This window comes from Canis aureus, chromosome 27 (assembly GCF_053574225.1).
Source record: "Canis aureus isolate CA01 chromosome 27, VMU_Caureus_v.1.0, whole genome shotgun sequence".
Taxonomy (NCBI): domain Eukaryota; kingdom Metazoa; phylum Chordata; class Mammalia; order Carnivora; family Canidae; genus Canis; species Canis aureus.
The window spans coordinates 9,983,758-10,006,368 of NC_135637.1; the positions used below are offsets into that span (position 1 = coordinate 9,983,758).

The window sequence follows — 22,611 nt, forward strand, 5'->3', positions numbered from 1 at the left end:
TCTTTCTTTCTTTCTTTCTTTCTTTTTCTTTCTTTCTTTCTCTTTCTTTTCTTTTTTTCTTTTTTTCTTTCCTTTCTTGTACTTATTTATTCATGAGAAACACAGAGAGAGAGAGAGGCAGAGACATAGGCAGAGTAGCAGGCTCCATGCAGGGAGCCCGATATGGGTCTTGATCCCAGGACTCCAGGATCATGCCCTGGGCTGAAGGCAGATACTCAACTGCTGAGCCACCAAGGCATTCCTTCCTGTGTGTTTCTTTTTGAGTGGAGAATGGGCTGGTGACATTATTTTTACTTTGCAAGTCTGCTCTAATGACTGGCTTTAAGTCACTTGTGACCTTCACGATACAGAACAAGACTTGTCAGGTTCCCAGCTCTGCATGGGACCATTGGGTGTGGACTTTAGACTCCTCAGTGCAAAGGTTGCTGGGGAAGGTAAAGAGATTTTGTCGTGGCTGTCCTTGGGGAAGCTGAATCTATTAAGGCCAAAGAGGGGAAATCCAGTTTGATTTTTCTTGTCAGCCTTTTCACTTGACCTGTCCCCGTCACAATAAATGTATGACTGGGGAATGACAACTTGGAAATTGATTCCATTGATTGATTTCCGGCTGTCTCCAGAAATGGAGATGGTGCTTTGGTTAGTGCCCTGGGACCACAGGTGACCATGGGGCAGGAACACGGCATCCAGGTGGGAGATCCACCGGATGCTGAAGAGAGGTGTGAGGCCCATTGGGCTGGGTGTCCATCCAACTTCTGTCCTTTGATTGGTGTCTTCCTCCGAGGCTAGAGGAGGTGGACAGCAAAGAAACCCAGGCACATGCTCTTGAGTGCCTTCCTTCCCTACTGTGGGCTGCAGCCTGTCCCTTGGTCTGCCCGGCCCGGGCTGCAGCCTGACACAGCATGCCTGGGGAGCTCCTAGCAGTCCTGCGGTGCTTCTCATGGTCAGATCCCTTCTCCAGAATCAGTGGGGGTGGGTGCAGTTCGCACATGCTGCTGGTGGGTTTCGGGATTTGCACCTCCCCTCTGGGCTCAGTCTCCCTGGCAGAAGGGGGTTTGTTGGCTTGTTCTCACCCAGCAGTTTTCTAGGCCAGATGGGAGGCACGGCCTTAGGTTGGGCCATCATTTAACTAACGTGTATTAAGCACCTTCTGTATGCCTGAGCTGTGCTGTGTGCCAGAGCAAAAATAGATCTGAGTTGTGCTTAGGGGCTTGGAAGGAGAGCCATGGCCCCCCTCTTCCTTCTAGTGGAGCTGTGCCTTCTCTGGGTCTCCTTCAAGTTACAAATACTCTTGGGAAACACGGTGCGCTCACTTCCTGCTACTTTACCGTAAGTTTATTAAATGGAACCAAGTGGGTGAGGTAAGGATGAGACGAGATGGCATCACAGCAGGAAGGACATCTCTGACATCATGGGTTGCCTCAGGGCCAGCCCACCTCATGACTTATGCTTTTCTCCTGCTGCAAGGGGACATCTGAGGGCAGGGGCATGTTTTCTTTAACCACTAAACCATCTTGCAAAGATGGCCTGGATTTGAAAAGACTGACCAGAGGAAAGAGAGCAAATGAGAAAACCAGTATAGAGCATCTCACACGGTGGCTGGCACTTAGTAGGTGCTCAATTAATCAACATCCTTTGCCTAACACAAACAATCTGAGCTAATCACAGATCCCAAGGCTTGTAGTTGCCTGGGGACAATGGCTGTGCCCCTAGTTGGCAGAGCTCCCCGATCCATGTCTGTGTGGGGTTCAGGACACACAAGCGAATGGTTCCTTCTGTCCCTGAGGCCAGGAAAGGCTTCTGGAACTGGAGACCCTGGAGCTGTCCCAGGGGAGGCGGCCCGTGTTCTCTCTCCTACAAAAGAATGGCACCTGCCGTGCTGGCTCCTAAGTCCATGTGTGACATAGGAAGCTGGGGACAGGTCTGGCTTGGAGAAGTGGCAAGCCAGCAGAATGCCATAGTGTGGTGACCACGGCTGCCCAGCCGGTCCCTCATGCCACAGGCAGAAGGGACTCCCCTTGCTCTGTTTCCCCGAGTACCCTGAGCTTGCACACCTCTGCTTTTGCACAGCTTGGTGATTTTTTAGCAACTTGCCTGATATATAATTTCTATAGCATACAATTCACCCATTTAAAGTATACAATTCAATGTTATTTCATATATTCACAGACTTATGCAACCATCAGAAAATTTTTAGAACATCTTTATCACTCCAAAAAGAAACCCATACCCTTGGCTTCACTCCCCTCCCACACCCCTGGCAAACACTAATCTGTTTTCTGTCCCTGTGGACTCGCCTGTTCTGGACATTTCATGTCCTGGAATCAAACATGGTGTGGCCTTTAGTGACCGGCTACTTTCACTCTGGATCATGTTTTCAGGGTTCATCCATGTCGTGGCAGGTGTCAATGCTTTACTGTCTTTTTGGCTGAGTACCAGCTGTTGTGTGGCTAGGCACGTTTTGGTGATCCACTCATCAGTTGATAGATATTTACATTTTCTCCCCACCACAGTAGGTGGGTCTTTCTCTTCTTTCTCTTCTTTCTTTCTTTTCTTTCTCTTTTTTTTTTCTTTTTTTCCTATCATGAATAATGTCATTGTGAATGTTCATATACAAGTTTTTGTGTGGATTTCTGTTTCATTCCTCCTGGATATGTATCCAGGAGTGGAATCACTGGGTCTTATGGTAACTTCTCTAACATTTTGAGGAACTGCCAGACTTTTACAAAGTGACTGTCCCATTTTACAGTGCACATTTTTTATTTTTTAAATAATGATAGACATGGAGAGTCAGGTATTGACTCCAGAGCAAAGGGCTGTGTTCAGATCCTGGCTGCTAGTCAGGGCAGGTCCCTTCACCTCTCTAAGATTCAGTTTACCCATCTGTAAGATGGGAGCAATAGTAGTGCCTATTGCATGTTGCCCTGGGAAGTAGACAAGTGACTTCTGTATGGTGCTCAGTAAGGGCTGTGTCTCTGTTAGCTGTTATAATGATTTTTCCCTAGATTGTGATTGCTGGGAACACAGTAGGTACTAGGCACATAGTAGGTGCTCTGTCAGGGATGTTTTCAAGGATACAGAATTTGCATCTGTATCCCCTTTTCTCTTCTGACCACCCCTGGGAAAAGCCCTCCCTTGGCTGTCACTTTTCTTTTTTTTTTAAGATTTTATTCATTCATTCATGAGACACAGAGAGAGAGAGAGAGAGGCAGAGACACAGGCAGAGGGAGAAGCAGGCTCCATGCAGGGAGCCTGACGTGGGACTTGATCTTAGGACTCCAGTATCATGCCCTGGACTGAAGGCAGGCGCTAAATATGCTGAGTCACCCTGGGATCCCTGGCTGTCACTGTCTTATACCCCGGGAATCTCTTTGTTCACCTGGAGGGGCCAGCGTAGGGCAGCACGGCTGTTATGAGTGGGCCCTGGAGCAGCTCCAGCTCTAAGAGGCATTGAGCTCAGGCACCCAGGGAGCACTTGAAGTCAGGACTTTAGATTCAGGAGTGGTTTGGGCATTCAGAAACAGCTGTTCTGGGAAGACAAGATGCAACCCCGTGATAGTGGCCCCTGTTCCTCTCTGCGCCCCGGCTCCTGCTCTGAGATCCACCACTAGGAAGGAGACCAAATCCCCACCAGGAGCCCCATGGACAGTCAGCCCAGTGCTTGGAAAGCATCCTCGGAGGCCGCAGTGCTGCAGATGTGCCTGGAGTCCCTAGGCCTCACCAGTCCCGCAGTACAGAGCAGGGCCTACTCCCTCACCCCGTTGGAGCCCTGACAGAACAGAATCTCCTCAGCCACTGGCACAGCCTAGCACCTGCCCAGATGGAGGCAGCATCAGAGAGTACCTGGGCCTGTCGTTTGCCTCAGTTGCCAAAGGGAGTCCTGGTATGGGATTCCCATTCTTTTCTGTTTTTTGTTTTAAGATTTTATTTATTCGGGGGATCCCTGAGTGGCTCAGCGGTTTAGCACATGCCTTCGGCCCAGGGCTTGATCCTGGAGACCGGGGGATCAAATCCCGCATCAGGCTCCCTGCATGGAGCCTGCTTCTCCCTCTGCCTGTGTTTCTGCCTCTCTCTCTCTCTCTGTCTCTCATGAATGAATGAATAAATAAATAAATAAATAAATAAATAACTTAAAAAAAAAGATTTTATTTATTCATGAGAGACAGAGAGAGAGAGAGAGAGAGAGAGAGAGGCAGAAACACAGGCAGAGGGAGGGGAAGCAGGCTCCATGCAGGGAGCCTGATGTGGGACTCGATCCTAGGATGCTGGGATCACGCCCTGGGCCTAAGGCAGACGCTCAACCACTGAGCCACCCAGGCGTTCCTGGGGTTCCCATTCTTTAAAAAGCTTTTTTTTAAGGGCAGGGCAAAGGCAGTTAGGCCCTGCAAAGGTCCAGGCAACACAGAGTTGAGGCAAACCTCATTTCAAATCCGACTCCATCACCAGTTGTCTTGAGCAGGGGTTCAAATCTTCACGTCTTCATCTGTGAAACAGACAGTTTGTGACATCTACCCTGCCTGGTGACTACAGTTAAATGGGATTATGTGTAGGGTACTCCCAGGTGAGCATCTGGCACTGTGTGGTCACCCCACAAATGAGGATTCTTTCCCTTCTTATAGGGAGGTGCTCCTGAGGGAACAGGGCCCTGGGCTCTCCTGGGGAGACCCAGAATGGGCCAGGGCTCCTGGGAAGGAGGGATGGCTGGTCAGACAAAAGTCAGGACCAAGGGGATAATGATCCAGGTTGGGAGGAGGTGTCAGAGGTCAGCTCAGAGTCCCTGTCAGAGGACACCCTGCTCAGGCCATAGGCAGAGCCTGTGAGTCTCCTCAATCCCATGTGCTCCCAAGATCTGTGATAGGGCTCAGCCCTTTTCTTAGCCTGATTCCACCTCCCCACCCTTGACCCTGCACTCCTGCCACTGATACTTCTTGCCATTCCCCAGACATATCCTGCCCTTTGAATGCTAAAGCCACTGGCTCATGCTGTTCCCTGTGCCCTACCCTTTCTCTCCTGGTAACTCCTATGCATCCTTCAAAACCCAACCAAAATGCCCCCTCTTCTATGAAATCCTGCCCGTCAGGCAGTCAACTGGTGCCTTCTCTCTCCTCTAGCTGTGTTCTGTGCCTTCCTCCATTAATACACCAGGTTCTCCAGTAAGAGCCTGTCCCCCTCTCTCAGACGATCAGTTCTTCCAGAACACTGAAACTGAGGAGCAGGAAAGGCCCCCTGCTCCCCCCAACTGTACTGCTGCTTCTTCTCCCATTAGCCAGGTTGTCTCTGCATCGTCCTCCCTTCCAGGAGGGGGGATGTGGCCGGGGAAGCAGGAGACCGTGTATACCCTTCCACTGTGAGCTGTGCCCTGTGTTCAGGTATGTGTGCACAGGGGAGGATGGGAGGGTATATCCCTGCAACCTTGGAGTGTGGGTGACCTGCTTTTTGTGAGTGTGTGTCCAGGAACCAGCAGAGTCCTCGTGCCTGCTCCCTTTGAGTCTCCATTCTGTCTCTGAGCTGATTAACGTGCTAACGTCCATCAGGAGATCACATCACTTTTGTATGGTTTTGGACTCATCTGCTGCACCACTACAGAGGGCTGTGGCTGGCAGGGAGAGAGGGATTATGTTGTCCCCATCTGGCTTCAGCTGCCTTGCCGGGCCCATCCAGCTGTTCCCCATTACCAAGCAGCAGATGTGGGGAGCGAGGTCAACCCAGGAGCTGGGGACCTGCCCATCATTTTCACGTGAATGTCTTCGAGGCTATTTCTGGCCTCGCCATTATCCCAACGGCTTCGGAGGATAAATATAGATGCAAATTGAAAAGCCCCAGTGGCAGGCAGGCAGGCAGGCAGGCAGGCAGGCGGTACATACTGGAGAGTGCGGACGGGGTGCTTGGCTATAAATAAGTCTGTTAGAACACCTCCCCAGCCACGCAGCCACCAGCCGTGTGTGGAAAGACAGATTTCCTTGCCGACTCCCTCCCAGAGCCCACGTGTGCCTGGGGGCCCAGGCAGTGGAGGAGGGAGGAGGGAGGATACCGGTCTGTTAGGCCCTTGCACAGAAGGATTGGCTTCTGGAAGTAGCAGCCCTCTATCCCTCCCTAGAGTAGTTTATAAAGGGGAATGGCCAGTGGCCCCAGCGGGAGTCCCAGGGCGACTACATGGAGGCACGGTGTTGTGCTAAGAACCGTGGCCCCACTCAGCATCCTCAGCCTCAGGGAAATCTCCCTTCCCAAGGCCTGGCTCCTGCTGCCAAGCGGCCCACCGACACAGGCTAGGGCCAACTGGTTCCGGGGCCCAAGTGGCAGCATGGCTTTCTCAAGCCTTAAGCCTGTCTTCACTTCTGCTTCCTCCCTGCTTGGATCCATCCTCCTGACAAGAGCACAGCTTTGTTTATCTTCTGGTTCTCTGGTCCTCACCACTTGGCCAAGGGTGACCCATGTGTAAGCCAGAGATGCAGAGGAGGGGTCCAGATGCTCCTCGTCCCTTCCTCTCCTCACTGCAGCTGTCCTGCCCATTTCCCGCTGCCTCTTCCTGGGCTGGAGCAGGCACCTGGCTGGCAGTGAGCGAGGAACAGGACGTGGGCCCAAGAGACACTTCCCCGAATGGGGATAGAAGTCAGTGAGCTGGGCAAGAATCCTGTGAGCTCCCTGTGAATTAAGTATTGTCATCACTGAGCTGGGCACAGGCAAAGGCAGCGCAGGGAGAAGTCACACCTAGCGAAGGTCAGTGCATAAGCGCCGCCGAGCATGCCTGCCACCTGCAGATGGGGAGTGGGCAGCTGCTGCATAGGGCTGCTGGTCCTGTGGAGGAGGGGGGTCTGTGCCCCGCCCTACGTTATCCTAGAGTCGGCAGCCTGTGTGCAGATCGGCGTTAACCCTGAGTGTGGGCTGGGAGCTGAGATGAATCAGGTCTGGCCCCCACTCTTGGGAGCTGATTGGCCCCTGGAAGGGACCGAGTCTGTAGGGCTTATGGTGCCCATGATACCTTGCCTGTGGGGAGGGGCAAGGAGCCCGGGGAGGAAGAACTCGGGGCACAGCCCTTGAGTTCACCCTGTGCAAACAATGCCTAGTTCACCCAACAACCCGGGTGGGGTTGGTGTAGGCGGGGAGGGCCTTCCTTGCAGAGGGAACACCCTGCCCAAAGGCATGGAGGAGGCACTGTGGGTTCCACTATGAGTCTGGTTAGCGGGGTGCGTGGGGGGTCGTGCGCTGGCTGGGAGTGTGGATATCCTTTTGAGAGCCGAGGGAGAGCCTGGAGAGGCCTTCACAGGAATGTCATGCTCTGATGTGGGTATTAGAAAAGGCTTCATCTGGCTTCATGTGGATGACAGGTTGGAGGCGGGGGGAGGAGGGGGCAGGCTGATGGCAACATCACGATGTCTTGCTTTGTCTAATGCATACCTGAATTTTTTTTTTTTTTTAACTGAGCCTGCAAAACCAGGACGTAGGCATATGGGTGCATGCCTGGGGAAGTAGGATTTCTCAAGATGGCAGTGCTGAGCTGCTGTTGGCAGGCACCAGTGCAACGCCACCATTGGCTCCCCTTGTCACTGGAGGGGTGACTTTGTGCAGCAGGCTTGGGCACCGGCAGAGCCTGGGTCTGGAGCCAAGATAACTGACTCGTACAGGGGTCAGCGCATGACCTGGGGTTCTCTCTCACCCTGGATCTGCTGGCTGTAAAGAGAGGTTGGTGTGTGGCCCTCAGCATCCCCCCTCCACCCGCTACTTTTCCCTTCTCACCCAAGTGCTCAGTGAGTCCTAGCACCCCCAAAAAGAAAGGACTCTACATGTGTTGTTTGACAGAAAGATAAACATGTTTGCTTAAGCGAGCCGCAGGACCTAGAAGTTAATCTGGTCATGTAAATATTTTTATGTCTCTGTGATTCTGCGAGTGTATATTGATAGAAGACAGGAGAGTTTGTGTGGTCCCGACCTTACCTTTGGGGAGAGGGTGTGATGTTTGCTACCAAGTGGGTGAGTCAGAGGCCCCATGCTGCCCTGGAGCCCTGGCGTCTGCAGGGACTGAGACCATCAGAGCCAGGCGGCTCCTGAGGCCACACAAGCCCGTCCTTCATTTTTCTGACAGGGCATGGAAGGAAATTGTTTCTCCACTCAGCAACACTTAAAAAAATTTTTTTTTAATTTATTCATTTGAGAGAGAGAGAGAGACAGAGAGCACAAGCAGGGGGAGAGGCAGAGGCAGAGGCAGAGGCAGAGGCAGAGGCAGAGGCAGAGGGAGAAGTAGACTCCCCACTGAGCAGGGAGCCTGACGTGAGGCTTGAGCCCAGGACCTGGAGATCATGACCTGAGCCAAAGGCAGACGCCCAACCATCTGAGCCACACAGGCGCCCCAACACTTTTTTTTTTTAAGGTTTTATTTATTTATTCGAGAGAGAGAGAGAGAGAGAGAGAGGGAGGCAGAGACACAGGCAGAGGGAGAAGCAGGCTCCATGCAGGGAGCCGGACGTGGGACTCAATCCCGGGTCTTCAGGATCACGCCCTGGGCTGAAGTCGGCGCTAAACCGCTGAGCCACCCGGGCTGCCCGTCCCCCCCCCCTTTTTTTTTTAAGATTTATTTATTTGAGAGAGAGAGAGAGAATGAGTGGGATGAAGGGCAGAGGGAGAGAGAATCTCAAGTAGACTCCAAGCTGAACACGGAGCCTGACATGGGGCTCGATTCCACAACTCCAAGATCATGACCTGAGAGGAAACAAAGAGTTGGACACTCAACCAACTGTGCCACCCAGGCGCCCTTCAGCAGCACTTCTGACACCACGTGTGTGGGTTTTCCACACTAAGCAATTATCCGCTGACCTGTGGACACCAACTGGGTATCTCGTGTGTCAGATCTGTTCTCACACTGGCTACCTGGAGTTGGTACAGACCCCACAGGTTAAGTCAGTCCCACAGATGCCTTCCATTTCAGATGCCAATCTGGAGTGGTGGGTCCTAGGTTACTCACCCTTCTGGACAACATGGCTACAAAGTTGGGGTTCCCACACATTCCTCCCTCCTCCTCAGGTTTGATTAAGTTGCTAGAATGGTTCACAGAACTCAGAAAACATTTGCTGATGTTTGTCGGTTTATTATAAAGGGCGTGATAAAGAATACAGGTGAACAGCCAGATGCAGAGGTGTGCAGGGTGAGGTCTGAAGGATCTCAAGTGCAGGAGGTTCTGTCCTATGGACTTTGGAGAATGCCACCCTCCTGGATGCATACGTCAGCCTGGAGGCTCTCTGAGCCCTGCTGTTTAGGGTTTTTGTGCACAGATGATTCAGTCATTGCCACTGTGATTAGTTCAGTCTCCAGCCCCTTCTCCCCTCCTGGGGTTGGGGAGCTCAGCCTCTCGCTCATTAGCGTACAAAAGACACTCTTATCATTCAAGAAATCACAAGAGTTTTAGGAGCTCTGTGTCCAGAAAAGGAAGTTAAGACCAAATATATATTTTTTATTATATCGGAAGGTCATGGGGAAACTGATCCCTGAGGAGGCTGGGTGAGGAGACGTGTTCAGAGGCACACAAGGGGCTCAGAACAGAGCCTACTCTTTCCCAGGGCCACACCCAGATCCGCTAGGTCCCTTCTGGGGTCTATCCTGGCACCTGTGGAAGGTGTTTCCTTCCTGGCCAGGAAGATGGAAAGCTGAGGGCACTTGCTTGGCCCTCGAGGTCGCCCACGGGTGTTCTTGTACTTCTCTGTCCTGCCTTGTTCCCTGTCCTGTCCAACTATCGCTGGTGGACCTCAGCCTTGCTCCCTCACCTACCTGCCTTCCCTCTGGTCTCTTGAGCTAAGCAGGACAGGTGGTCTGTGCCCACCTCACATGGTCTGGATAGCATGTCTGTGCCGGGTGGAGGTCCATCCTGAGTCTTCGAGGCAATGCATGTGGATTCTTCTGTTAGGTGCTGTAACCCTCTGAGCCTTGTCAGTCAGACTCTGCAAAATAGGATTTATAAAATGTCACCTCCTAGGGCCTGAGGGAGGATGAAATAAAATGAGTTGAGGCAGGCCAGCTTACGCACGTTGATTGCCTTACTTGCTTGTTTCACTGACCTTCAAAGGAGATGCTAGCAAAGTGAAGCTTGGGGATGGGAGGAGGGCTCTCAGAGAGGCCTAACTGGCTTCCTCTCTGCTTCTGGCCCTCACACGCCCTATAGCTCCATCCCCCTAGCTGGTCACTTGAGCTGAGGCTGCCCCTGTGAAATGTGGGCCCCTGAAATGTAGGGCCCACTCGCCTTCACACGGTCGCCCTGTCTGCACTGGCCCAGCCACAGCCTCAGACCCTAGCCTGTAGTGATCTCCTTCTCAGGTCCTAGGCTTTGTCCTTGACGTGACGGGGGTGCTGATGGGATCCGGCTCTGCCTCTGCAAACTCCAGATTCCTCACCATGGACCCTGGTCTTCTCTGGCCACTGTCCTCCACCATGGGATTCTCAGACGCCCAGTGCTGGCAGTGGGGATGCTGGTCTGGGGTGGTGGCCCCCAGCCCAAGAATAACATACACTTTGGCTCCTCTCGCATCACGTGTCATCATTGCTGTCCCATTGCCACTGTTGTTTTAGCCGAAGTGTGATCTTGAGGCACCACCATCTGTAGTCCCCATAAACCAACTGGAGGTTGATGTGTTGATGCCTTTGACCTCAAGGTTGGCCAAGGTTAGCATTTTCTGCCCAGGGCCACCACCTATCCTCTGGATCCTGGGAGGGTAGGGAGAGCTGTGTCCCCTTGTTTTCCCTCCCAGCACTGGCCCCACTGGGATAGCACCCTGAGCTATGTTTTGCCCCAGTGAGGGGGCTGTGGACTGGTGGGCAGGGACCAGGGTTCGGGGACTGAGGGACCCTCCACTTCAGAGCCTCCTCCAGCAGCCTTACTCAGTTGTTTACAAATAGTCTTAATTTGGGAACACCTGGGTAGCTCAATCAGTTGAGTGTCTGACTCTTGATTTCAGCTCAGGTCATGATCTTGGGTCCTGGGATTGAGCCCAGGTTGGACTCAACACTCAGCAGGGAATTTGCTTGAGATTCTCTCCCTCCTTTTCCATTGGCTCCTTCTCCCACTCGCATCCGCTCTCTCTCTCTCTCAAATAAATAAATAAATAACTCTTAAATCAAAGCCCCAAATAGTCTAATTTTTACATGTTTTTAATAACAGCTTTATTGAGATGTAATTCACGTCCCATACAATTCATCCATTTAAAGTGTACAATTCAGGATGCCTGGATCTCTCAGCAGTTGAGCGTCTGCCTTCCGCCCAGGGCGTGATCCTGGAGTCCCTACAGGGAGCCTGCTTCTCCCTCTGCCTGTGTCTCTGCCTCTCTTTCTCGGTGTCCCTCATGAATAAATAAATAAAATCTTTAAAAAGAAAAAAAATGTACAATTCAATGGTTTTCAGTACAGTTGACCTGTGAATAACATAGGTTTGAACTGTCCACATACATGTGAATTTTTTTTTTTTATAAATACAGGACAAGTCTGTAAATGTATTTTCTCATCTTTCTGATTCTCTTAATAATTTGTCTTTTCTCTGGTTTCCTTTGTTATAAGACTATGGTATTTAATACAGAGAACATACCAAACACGAGTTAATTGCTTACGTTATCGGCCAGGCTTCCTGTCAACAGTAAGCTGTTAGTAGTTAAGTCTCTGGAGAGTCAAAAGTCATACATGGGTTTTCGACCACTGCGTGGAGGCAGCCCCCTCATCCCTGCGTTGTCCAAGGGCCAACTGTATATTCACAGGTGTCTGTCACCCTGACCCCCAGGAATCTTAGAACATTTTCATCACTCCCAGACGTCACCACCCACCCCCCCGCCATTGCTCCCTGAACCCCAGCCCTGGTAATCACTAGTCTGTTTTCTGCCTCCAGAATAGTTCTGGACATTTCATATAGATGGTATCATCCTGTGTGGTCTTTTGTGACTGGCTTCTCTCACTTAATGTCATGTTTGCAAATTTATCATGTTGTCGTGCATGTTAGAACTTCATTCCTTTTTGTGGCTGAATAATATCTATTGTGTGGATGGACCACATTTTGGTTTTCCATTTATCTGTTGATGACAAGTGCATATTTATTTATTTAAGTTGGCTCCATGCCCAGGGTGGAGCCCAATATGGGGCTTGAACTCACAACCCTGAGATCAAGACCTGAGCTGAGATTGAGAGCCAGGCACTCAACCGACTGAGTCACCCAGGAGCCTGATGAGTGCATTTTTATTTATTTTTTATTTTTTAAAGATTTTATCTATTCATGAGACACAGAGAGAGGCAGAGATAGCGGCAGAAAGAGAAGCAGGCTGCCTGCAGGGAGTCTGATGTGGGACTCAATCCCGGGACTCCGGGATCACAACCTGAGCTGAAGGCAGATGCTCAACCACTGAGCCACCCAGGTGCCCCTGATGAGTGAATTTTTAAAAAGTGATTTTCCATCTCTAGTATAGTTCCGAGCTGCTGAGAGGATCGAGGGACAATTGAATAGAGAATGTGAACCACATAAACCGTGACTTCCAAGAGGCACTTCGGAGGATAGAGGGTGTTCTTTCTCTGAGCAGCTGCTGCAGAGGGAGAAGAAAAGAGGAGACCAGGACAGGGAGGGTCTGTTTCAGGTGTCCTGGCGATTTTTCTTTCCTCTTTCGTGAGACAGGGAGATTCTGAGCCTGCTGATGAGGAAAGCGTCAAGCCTCAGCCATGGCAGTGGTCTCTGAAGGAGGCCTGGGTCTCATGGGAACCCTGGAGCGTGTATGTCCCGAGGCCCTGCTTTGAGGTGACATCTAAGACCTCAAGGAGCCTTACGGGCTGATCCAGAAGGAGCCCAGATTAGAGGCTGCCTGATTTATCACAACCCAGGGATTAGGGGGAGGGCCGTTAAGCATTTATTGAATCTTGCTCTAATTGTCTCCTCTTTTCAAACAGAGTGACTAGTAATCCTGGTTAAGGCTGTGGTGTGGCAGTGCTTTCTGGAGAATAGCCTCCTGTATTCAGAGGCACCACACCTTTCGGCTCTCTGCAGGCCACACCTGAGCCGTGGCTGGTTCTTGAGGTTGCAACCAGAGGTCACAGGGAAGATTCTGTAGCAGGTGGGGCCTGTCTCACTCTCCACAAAGTGTGCATGCAGAACACCAGCTGGGGGATTTCTCCACTGAACCACTTTACTGCAGGGACCCCTCAGGTTCCAAAATTAAGTACGAGGTGAGAAGGCACAGAGAAACAGCTCCGTACTGTCTCCCAGAGGCAGGTGCCCCGCTGGAGGCTTGTACACTTTATTTAATTTCCCTCTCAGCATCAAGGCCTGCAAGGCAGGAGTGATGGATGAGGACATGTCTGTGTGGGGAGGTCTCAGAGCTTGTAAGTGGATGGGGACAGCTGTTACTCCCCAAGACTGGAGTCTTTGTATACAATGGGGCAGCCCAGGGAGGAGGCCTGATCTTCATAGCCAGGTCAGGCTGGTAATGGGGTCTTCAGGACAGTGGGGAGTGAGGCCTTCTGGGTTCAACAGCCTGTAGGCTCTGGGGGACAGCCTGCCTGAGGATTATAATGTCACTGTCTTTTAAAATATATCAGCAGAGGGACTCCTGGGTGGCTTAGTGGTTGAGCATCTGCCTTCAGTTCAGATTGTGATCCCAGGGTCTGGGGATCAAGTCCCGCATCGGGCTTCCCAGAGGGAGCCTGCTTCTCCCTCTGCCTGTGTCTGGGCCTCTCTCTCTGTCTCTCATGAATAAATAAATAAAAATATTAAAATTATATATAATTTTATTATAATTAAAAAAAAAAAATATATATATATATATATATATATATATATATATATATATATATCAGCAGAGCTGACCCTTGTACTTGTGTGGCAGTGGGCACTTTTTGCATGTGGGCCTCAGACCAATGGTGATACTGGCTTCTGTCTCCCCTGACTCCCAGCTCACCTCCACCCACGTCTATGCAGAGGAAGGGGAACCAGCATCAAGAACCATCGACCCTACCTGGAACAGTTAGATTTATGAACTTAATAACTTGCCTCCCCACCATCTGTGGTGGTGAGAACAAAGTGGGTAAAACCGATAAGCCTGGGTTGGGTTTTACCATGAGGCAGAAGGCAGCTCTCACACTGTGTTTTTCACCTGTGTCCTCCCACCTCGGAGTGGCTGATCCTGGGGTCACACATCACTTGGGTGCTTCTGGAAGCCTGCCTCCTAATGAAGTGTCTACAGATGGCCATCCTGCCATGAAGTCAGGCACTTCAGAGCAGGAGTGAGGTAGTGGGACCCAGTGAGGAAATGCTCCTTGTTGTTTCTGCAAGGCAACTGGTGTCAGGTGGCCTGGTCCCATCAGTGAAGGGGTGACCGTGTGAGCCTCCCAGCCCTGTGCTGCTTCTCACGCAAGCCTCCTTCCTCCTAGGTGCTTCCCGCCACATCCTTACAGGCCAGCTGCCAATCTGTCCTCCCTGCTTTGAGGAAGCGGGGCGGGTGCGCCTGCAGGATCCTCGAGTCTAACGTGGGTTTTGTGAAATGTTAGAGCAACTGCTGATATTTACTCAGTGTGGCCCTACCCTGGGGCCTGTGCTAGATGCTTCTCTCACATTATCTCATTTCATTTTTGCAACACTCTCATGAAGTCCGTGCTGTTATTAGCCTCACTTTATAGATGTGGAAACACCGGGAGATGAGGTGACATGGCTGGGCATTACCACCCTGGCTTTGGACTTCCTTTTTAGGCCATCCTGCCCAGTGAAGGGGGCAGTCCTTGGGGTCCCCGGGCAAGACAGAGTACCCACCAAAGCTCCAGTTCCTACACATGTGGAATGGAGAGTCCATCTCTGGAGAGGTCCAGAGATGTGGGGAGGAGCCGAGCCCTTTGCCCACCACCAGCACTAATGTATGGGTCCTGCTAGTGAGCTCCCCCGGAAGTGGCTCTTCCAGCCCCAGTCAGAGCTTCTGATGTCAGTGCCACCTTCGCTGGCATCATGACTGACCTCACGAGAGACCTGGGGCTAGAACCACTGGCCTCAGGTGCTCTTAGATTTTCCATGCACAGAAATAGGATGAAACCACAAATGTTTATCTTTTATTTTTAAAAAATATTTTATTTATTCATGAGAGACAGAGAGAGGCTGAGGTATAGGCAGAAGCAGAAGCAGGCTTCCTGCAGGGAGCCCAACGCAGGATTTGATCCCAGGATCATGACCTGAGCCAAAGGCAGACGCTCAACCACCGAACCACTCAGGCACCCCATGTTTATTTTTTTAAACCACAAAGTTTGGGGGTCATTTGTCACACAACCATAGACAACAAATACTAAGTGCCATAAATGTTATTTCCCTTCTGTTCCTCTGAGTCATCTTTGTTCATGGGGCAAATCTTATTGTCTTCCCACCAGCTGCAGAGATGCCCATTTGTTGGCTCTCCCTCATAATTGCAGGTCTTGATGGCCGGTAGCAAGACCTTTACACAGAGCACTGTGGGTTAGCACCTCCAGAACCCAAAGGTTCTGGTAACTGGAACCTGCTGCGTCTGGCCTGAGCCTAAGGGCGGGAAGGGAGGTGATGGGAGGTTGAAGAGGGAGGTGATGGGGGGTAGGGAGGGAGGCGATGGGGGGGCGGTGATGGGGTTGCTGGGAGAGAGGCAATGGGTGAGGAGGGAGGTGATGAGGGGCAGGGAGGGAGGTGATAGGGGCTGAGGAGAGAGGCCATGGGGGGTGGAAAGGCAGAGGAAGATGCAACCTGTCGCCTGGCCTGGAGTTTCTCCAGTTTCTTGTCAGTGTTTTCGACTAGGGTGAGGCAGGGATGTTCTAGAATTTTTCTGAAGATGGGAAGAAAAAAATTAGTGTTCTCTCTTTCTCCTCAACGGTCTTTATCTTTCTCTTCCTTTGGCTCTGTTTTACAGACCACCTGAGATTAGAGTGATTCCCTTTCCCCTGGGTTGGTCTGCAGAGAGTGAGTTGCTGGGCCCATCAGAGAATGGAGGGCAGCTGCTGGTCTGGCAGGACAGGGATTTGGACCGGCAGCAGGGGTGGTGAGGGTACCCTTTGGAAGCAGGCCAAGCATCGGAAGGCCATAGGAAGAAGGCAGGGAAGGTGTAGGCCGGGCCACCAGGCCTGGGTGCAGTTGGCTTCCTTTGTGGGAGCCCATCCAGCTGGTCAGTCAGAAGAACTGCCCTGGCCTGATGGCAGTGTGTGCTCATAGCCTGTGCCAGTGATGCCCCTGCTGCTGGCACCAAACACACAGACTGACCTTAATGGCTGGTTTCAAGGTGGTGCATTTCAGACTCAACCTGATGTCACAGACTCAACCAGGCTGGGCTGGGCAGGTGGGAGTGGAGACAGTTTTACAACCTCTCACTTGGTCAAGTTTGCCCAAAGGAGCTCTAGCTGTTCCCTGTAGGGTGCCTCACTGAGGTCCTGGTGACTGCCACGTCCCAAAGGACCTGTCTCTTACCTTCTCAGTCTCCAGAAAAATGGAGGTGACTGTAGGTGGGACGAGGAGAGAGATCACTGTCTTCAGCTTGATTTGGTCCACTCCATCTTGTTGAGTCTGTATATGCCTTTAAGAAACTTTGTTGTACATCTTTCATTGTCTGGTTATCCCTGATGCATTCATTCAACAGAGTTTTTTTTTTTTTTTTTTTTTTTAAAGTCATCAACAGGGATCCCTGGATGGCTCAGCGGTTTAGCGCCGCCTTCAGCCCAGGGTGTGATCCTGGAGACCCGGGATCGAGTCCCATGTCGGGCTCCCTGCATGGAGCCTGCTTCTCCCTCTGCCTGTGTCTCTGCCTCTCTCTCTCTGTGTCTCTCATGAATAAATAAATAAAATATTAAAAAAAAATAAAATAAAGTCATCAACAGGTTTTGAACACCATTCATGTGTCAGGCATTGTTCTAAATACTGGAGATTCAACTGTGAACCAAATGAAATCCCTTCTTAAGATCTGCTCTAAGGGGATCCCTGGGTGGCGCAGCGGTTTGGCGCCTGCCTTTGGCCCAGGGCGCGATTCTGGAGACCCAGGATCGAATCCCACATCGGGCTCCCGGTGCATGGAGCCTGCTTCTCCCTCTGCCTATGTCTCTGCCTCTCTCTCTCTCTCTCTGTGACTATCATAAATAAATAAAAATTAAAAAAAATTTATTAAAAAAAAAAAAGATCTGCTCTAGGGCATCTGGGTGGCTCAGTCAGTTGAGCATCTGACTCTTGATTTCAGCTCAGGTCCTGGGATCAAGCCCTTCATCAGGGTCCCCACTCAGTGGAAAGCCTGTTTATCTCCCTTTCTTTCTGCCTGTCCCCTTGCACGTTCTCTCTCTCTCTCTTTCTCAAATAAATCTTAAAAAAAAAAAAAAAAAAAAAAAAGATGTGGTGCTAAATGCCAGGAAGGGAATAGAGTAGATAGAGGTAGGGGGTTTGAGATAGCATGTTCAGAGAGGACCTCTCTACGGAAACATGTGTAAACTTAGGAAACAAATCATGTGATATCTGGAAAGAGGGAACAGCAGGTGCAAAAGCCCTGAGGTTGAAGTATGGTTGGCAAGTATGAGGAACAGTGGGGAAGCCAGGGTGTCTGGAACTGCAGGAGAGAGGGGAGGAACTAGGCGATGGAGAGTCAGGGGCCTGATCTTGGAGGACTTGGAGGTCATGGTAGAGACTCTGGTCTTGACTCTAAGTGCAAAGGGAGTTGCTGGAGGGTTTGAGGTAGAAGAGTGACATATTCTGTTTACATTTTTCAGAGCTCACTTTGGCCTCCCTGTGGAGCCTGGAGTGGCAGCAGGGAGACCAGATTCAGTCTGCAGTAGCCTATCCCTCCCTGTGGTGACTTAGAGGTTTGGAGATATTCTTTAGAAAGTGGCGAGGTGGCAGTGGTGGTGGGAAGGGACACACAGGTGACTCAGTCAGTTAAACACCTGACTCTTAATCTCTGATCAGGTCTTGATCTCAGTGTCGTGAATTCAAGCCCCGCATTGGGCTCCACGAGAAAAGAAAGTGGTGTAGAGGGGAGTGAATGGCCTTTGAGAAGGATATCCCTTGCTGTGCACAGAGAATCCCCCACCAACCAGGGCCCCCATGTCCCTCTGGAAGGGTGAGGGCCTTCAGGTGTCTCCTGGATCTCTGAGCTGCTGGGAAAGACAGAGCCAGGGTGTGGAGATACTCCTCCCACCCCCGCTGCACCCCACCCTGGGTTTGGAGGGGGTTAATTGCATGCTCCAGTGCTGACCAGCACAGCTGTCTGAGCAGAAAGTATGCAGATCTTGGGCTTGACCTTGAAGACCTTTGAGAGAAACCAGGCCGGTGCAAGCCTGCTGTGGGCTTCCCTGAGGGACCTGCCCTGAGAACTTTACCACCAGCTCCCAGGGACACACGTAGTTTGTCAGAGCTGAGTCAGCTGGCTGGGGTTCTACTACTGCTTGCCTGGGGCTTCTCCCTCTACCCCCTCTACCCTCCTCCTTCCTTCCATCCATCTCCAGAAATTTGTCCTTTCCCAAACAAAACTCTGTCCTCATGAAGTGCTAACCCCCTCACTGTCCCTCCTGCCATCACCACCGTTATACTTTCCATCTCCACGAATCTGCCAATTGCAGGAACCTCCTAGAAGTGGAATCATAAAGAATTTGTCCATTTATGTCTGCTGACTTTGACTTTGCATAACGCTTTCAAGGTTCGCCCATGCTGTTGGGGGTGGACTTTTTAGCAGCTGAATGCCTGCCCCTGCCCTGGGAGGTACAGAGGGGAAAGGGAAAGAGCAGCACAGGCCCTGGATAAAGTAACTCACATCATCCCTGTGCCCAAAGGCTTTGGCTGTCTGCACTTTCCATGTGGGTGCACCTCAAAACCAAGGCCCCTATCTAGTATTTAGTCCTTCACAGTGCATGTGACAACTTGAGTCCTGGGCCAGCCAGGTGGGTCCCATCTCAGGCTTGTTTTTCTCCTCTGTGTACTGGATCTTGTGCGCTGACTCTCCAGTCCCCTTTGACCTCATTCAGTTGGCTGAAGCCCTAGCCAGCCTGGACCTGACCCTCATGTGCCAGGCTGACCAGGGGCAGGAGGAGGAGGAGGAGGAGGAGCAGTACTTCTTAGACTATAGCTTTTTTATTTATTAAAAATTAATTAAGGGACTTTGATGTATCAGGACTTAAGAGAGGTTGACAGGTCACATGGTCTCTGAAAGCACAGGGCTGGTAATCCATTTAAAAAAACATTTTCTTATTCTTCTTTTTAATTTAATGGAGGAAATCATTAACTGGGAAATTGGTAGGACTGATTTATTCCTGTTTTGGGGAGGGGGAGTGGAAGAGAAAAGTCTGCTCTAATTGCTGCTTGTTCTAGAAATATGTCAGCAAAATATTCCCATTAGCTGGGCCTGGCATGAGTGGAGTCAGGGCACCAAGCTTTCTTTCCTTCATTTACATCTTTCTGTCCTCTGAGTGAGAACAGGGGCTCTCTGTGGACTCAGGTGGTTGGCTGTGATGTCCGTGATGTCCATCTGTAGTGACACATCTTAGAGATCCCAGCAGACCTGGCTTGGCTTCTGGGGCATGTCCTGCTGGGGGCCCTGATGCCTAAGAGTCCCAGGGATCTCATCCTCAGGCCCTCATTCCCAGGAACACAGGACCAGGACCCCCGTCTGGGAAAAAGGACTACGTGCCTCTAGGGCTCCATCCGGTTCCAAGGGGAGGCAACTGGGTTCACCCTAAAAATAACCAAACATGCAAACAACTTCAACACGCAAATACTTTTCATATCTGTGGGCCAAATAACTTAAAGGTACAGCTGTTTTTCCACTGTCCCAATCTGTTTGTTTTCCCTGAGCTGGGAAGAGCACTGACGTGGTCTGGGGCTCTTCTGGGGTCACTGTCTTCCAGCACAGTGACCTGGCTAGACCTGCTTGAGGTCTGGCGGGTGCTGAGGCTGAGCCATGGGCTCTTGGCTGCTGCCCTTTCCCAGACACCTCCTGCCTTGGGGCAGCCTGAGTCTGGCAAGTGGTGAACACCTACCCACCCCGCACTGCCTGTCACCCCTTCAAGCTTGCTGCATGTATGGAGTGGTCTGCCTTACTTCCATTTTCCAAGCTTGTCTGGCCCAGAACTTGGGTAAATGAGTTCTCAGAAAGTAGGAGGCTATAAATAGGCAAGATGTGGAGAAGATGAAAGGCAAAGGACCACCAAGGTTGTGAGCCCCAGATGGATCCCTGGTCTCCCGGCTCCCTGCCAGAAACAGCTGCCCTGCTGGGGGGCAGCTTCCCTGGTCCACTGGAGGAACTGGATGCTCCAGGCCTTTGCTCACCTCTGTCTCTCCCCACTCCCATGCACTGCACCAGCTGTTGTGAGCTTCAAAGCAAATTGTCTCATCCATGGTGGGGCACTCAGCCTGTCCCTTTAACGATCCTCCCATAGACCTAGTGCCAAGTCTGGGGAGAAAGCCCATTAAGTGGGGTAGTCCCACGGTACCCACTTCCAAGAATGGTAGTCATGAGACTGCAGGGGAGCAGTGTGGGGAGGGGCCACCATCCCTGGGAGTTGGGCCACAGTCATGGGAAGAGCAGGCCCAGACCTATAGATGACTAACCTCTACAGAGTCTTCATTCATTCATTCATTCATTCATAAGTTTCATTCAGTACCTACTTGGTGCCAGGTACTCTTATAGGTCCTGGGAGTACAGAATACAACCAACCCAAATTCCTGCCCTTACAGAGCCTCATTGCAGTGGGAGAGAGGTTTTTTGTTTTTTTGTTTTTGTTTTTTTTAAAGATTTTATTTATTTATTCATGATAGTCACAGAGAGAGAGAGAGAGAGAGAGAGAGAGAGAGAGAGGCAGAGACACAGGCAGAGGGAGAAGCAGGCTCCATATAGGAAGCCCGACGTAGGATTCCATTCCAGTCTCCAGGATCATGCCCTGGACCAAAGGCAGGTGCCAAACTGCTGCGCCACCCAGGGATCCGCCCCCCCTTTTAAAAATAATGTACTGTGCACCATAAGCCAGACACAAAAGGACAAATACCATATAATTACATTTATATAAGATACCCAGAGGAGTCAGATTTGTGGGGGCAGAAAGTAGAGGGGTGGGTGCCTGGGGCTGGAGAGGGAGAGTGAGGGGTTCATGGTAAAAGGGGACAGAGCCTCAGTCTTTGTAAGATGAAAGAGTTCTGGAAGTGGACGGCAGTGGAGGCCACATAAGAGTATAAGTATGCTTAATGCCACGGAACTGGACACTTAAAAATGGTTAAGATGGTAAATTTGATGTTATGTATGTTACCACAATTTAAAAAAACAAAAAGAAGAAGAAGAAGAAGAAGAAGAAGAAGAAGAAGAAGAAGAAGAAGAAGAAGAAGAAGAAGAAGAAGAAGAAGAAGAAGAAGAAAGGGAAAGGGAAGGAAAGGAAAGGAAGAGGAAGAGGAAGGAAGGAAGGAAGGAAGGAAGGAAGGAAGGAAGGAAGGAAGGAAGGAAGGAAGAGAAAAAATAGGTGGTGTCTTTAATAAGGATGGAAACTGTGGGACTCTTGGGTGGCTCAGTAGTTGAGCATTTGCCTTCAGCTCAGGGTGTGATCCTGGGGTTCTGGGATCAAGTCCCACATTGGGCTCCCTGCATGGAGCCTGCTTCTCCCTCTGCCTGTTTGTTTCTGCTTCTCTCTCTCTCTCTCTCTGTATCTCTCGTGGATAAATAAATAAAAATCTTAAAAAAAAAAAAAGGATGGAAGCTGTGATGTAAGTGAGAAGGGTCAGGGGAGTGCAGGAGTGGGGTTAAGGTCAAGGACAGCCTTAGTGAAAAGGGGCCCAGAGCAAAACGCTGCAAGAGGGGAGGCAGAGGGAAGGCCGGTACTGATGCTGGAGGTACTGACATGGGAGGTACTGACATGGGAAGTGCTGATGTGGGAGGTACTGGTGTGGGAGGCAGTCAGTGTGGCGCCTGAGTGGATGAGACCAGGCCACTTGGGGCATAGGTTTGGAGGGCATAGGTTTGGCCATTCTGTTGGGGGAGGCAGGGGACTCTTGGGAAGCTAAGAGAAGGCTTTGCTGGGCCAGGGAATGGAGACAGGCTGGGGGTCCCTGTCCTCAGTAGCATTTCCCAGCTCCAGGTGACCATACCTGTTTGTGAGCTCACCCCAGGAGCTGTGGTTCTTTGTGGCAAATTTTTCTGGGATGTTCCCTGTTGGTCCGCAGATGTCACTTCTCCCCTCCTCAGTGTGGGCAGGTTGGGGCAGGTCAGGGACAGGAGTGGTATGGCCTGGCTAGCTTTCAGTTGCTGCTGTTCAGGCTTTGAAACTGCATAGCTCCTTCCATCCCTGGGCCCTTGACCTGCCCTAGTGTGGGGACCCTCCTACCAGGGCTGCTCCAGAGTCCTCTGAGGAGGTCCATGCCGACTGGCCAGATCTGGGGGCTCGGCTTGAGCGCCTCAACTCTTCCTGCCTTGCCTGTGCTCTTCGGAGTCTGGGTTTCTGCTTCTGCAAAGTGAGAAGGTCGGATGGGATTCTGGTTTGGATTCTTGTCCAGCCTCTGTGCCTTCCAGAGCTTCCATGCACATATGGGAAAGTCTCCCTGGGTCCAGCCCCAGCCCAGCCTGGGACCGAGCACCTTCTGTGTATTCCTGCAGGGGTCCCTGCTGTTACTTTAGGAATGGGGGGATGGTCTGTTCCAATCCTATAGCGCTGGCCCAG

At 51.2% G+C, this 22,611-nt stretch overlaps 1 protein-coding gene and 1 long non-coding RNA gene across 14 annotated transcripts in view; one reads left to right on the top strand and one right to left on the bottom strand.

Annotated features, from left to right (window-relative positions):
* Nucleotides 1-22,611, top strand: part of PITPNM2 (phosphatidylinositol transfer protein membrane associated 2) — a 140,220-nt gene that overhangs the window by 37,277 nt on the left and 80,332 nt on the right. The window lies entirely within an intron of this gene.
* On the bottom strand, nt 15,074-22,585 carry LOC144299776 (uncharacterized). Of its 3 annotated transcripts, none has more exons than XR_013366464.1 (4): nt 22,043-22,585; nt 16,409-16,514; nt 15,695-15,773; nt 15,074-15,496 (listed from the first exon to the last, which is right to left on the bottom strand). It is a non-coding gene; the product is annotated as an uncharacterized LOC144299776 (long non-coding RNA). The 3 variants fall into 3 exon arrangements; XR_013366465.1 differs by having other exon boundaries at nt 15,074-15,416; nt 16,409-16,524; XR_013366463.1 differs by having other exon boundaries at nt 16,409-16,524.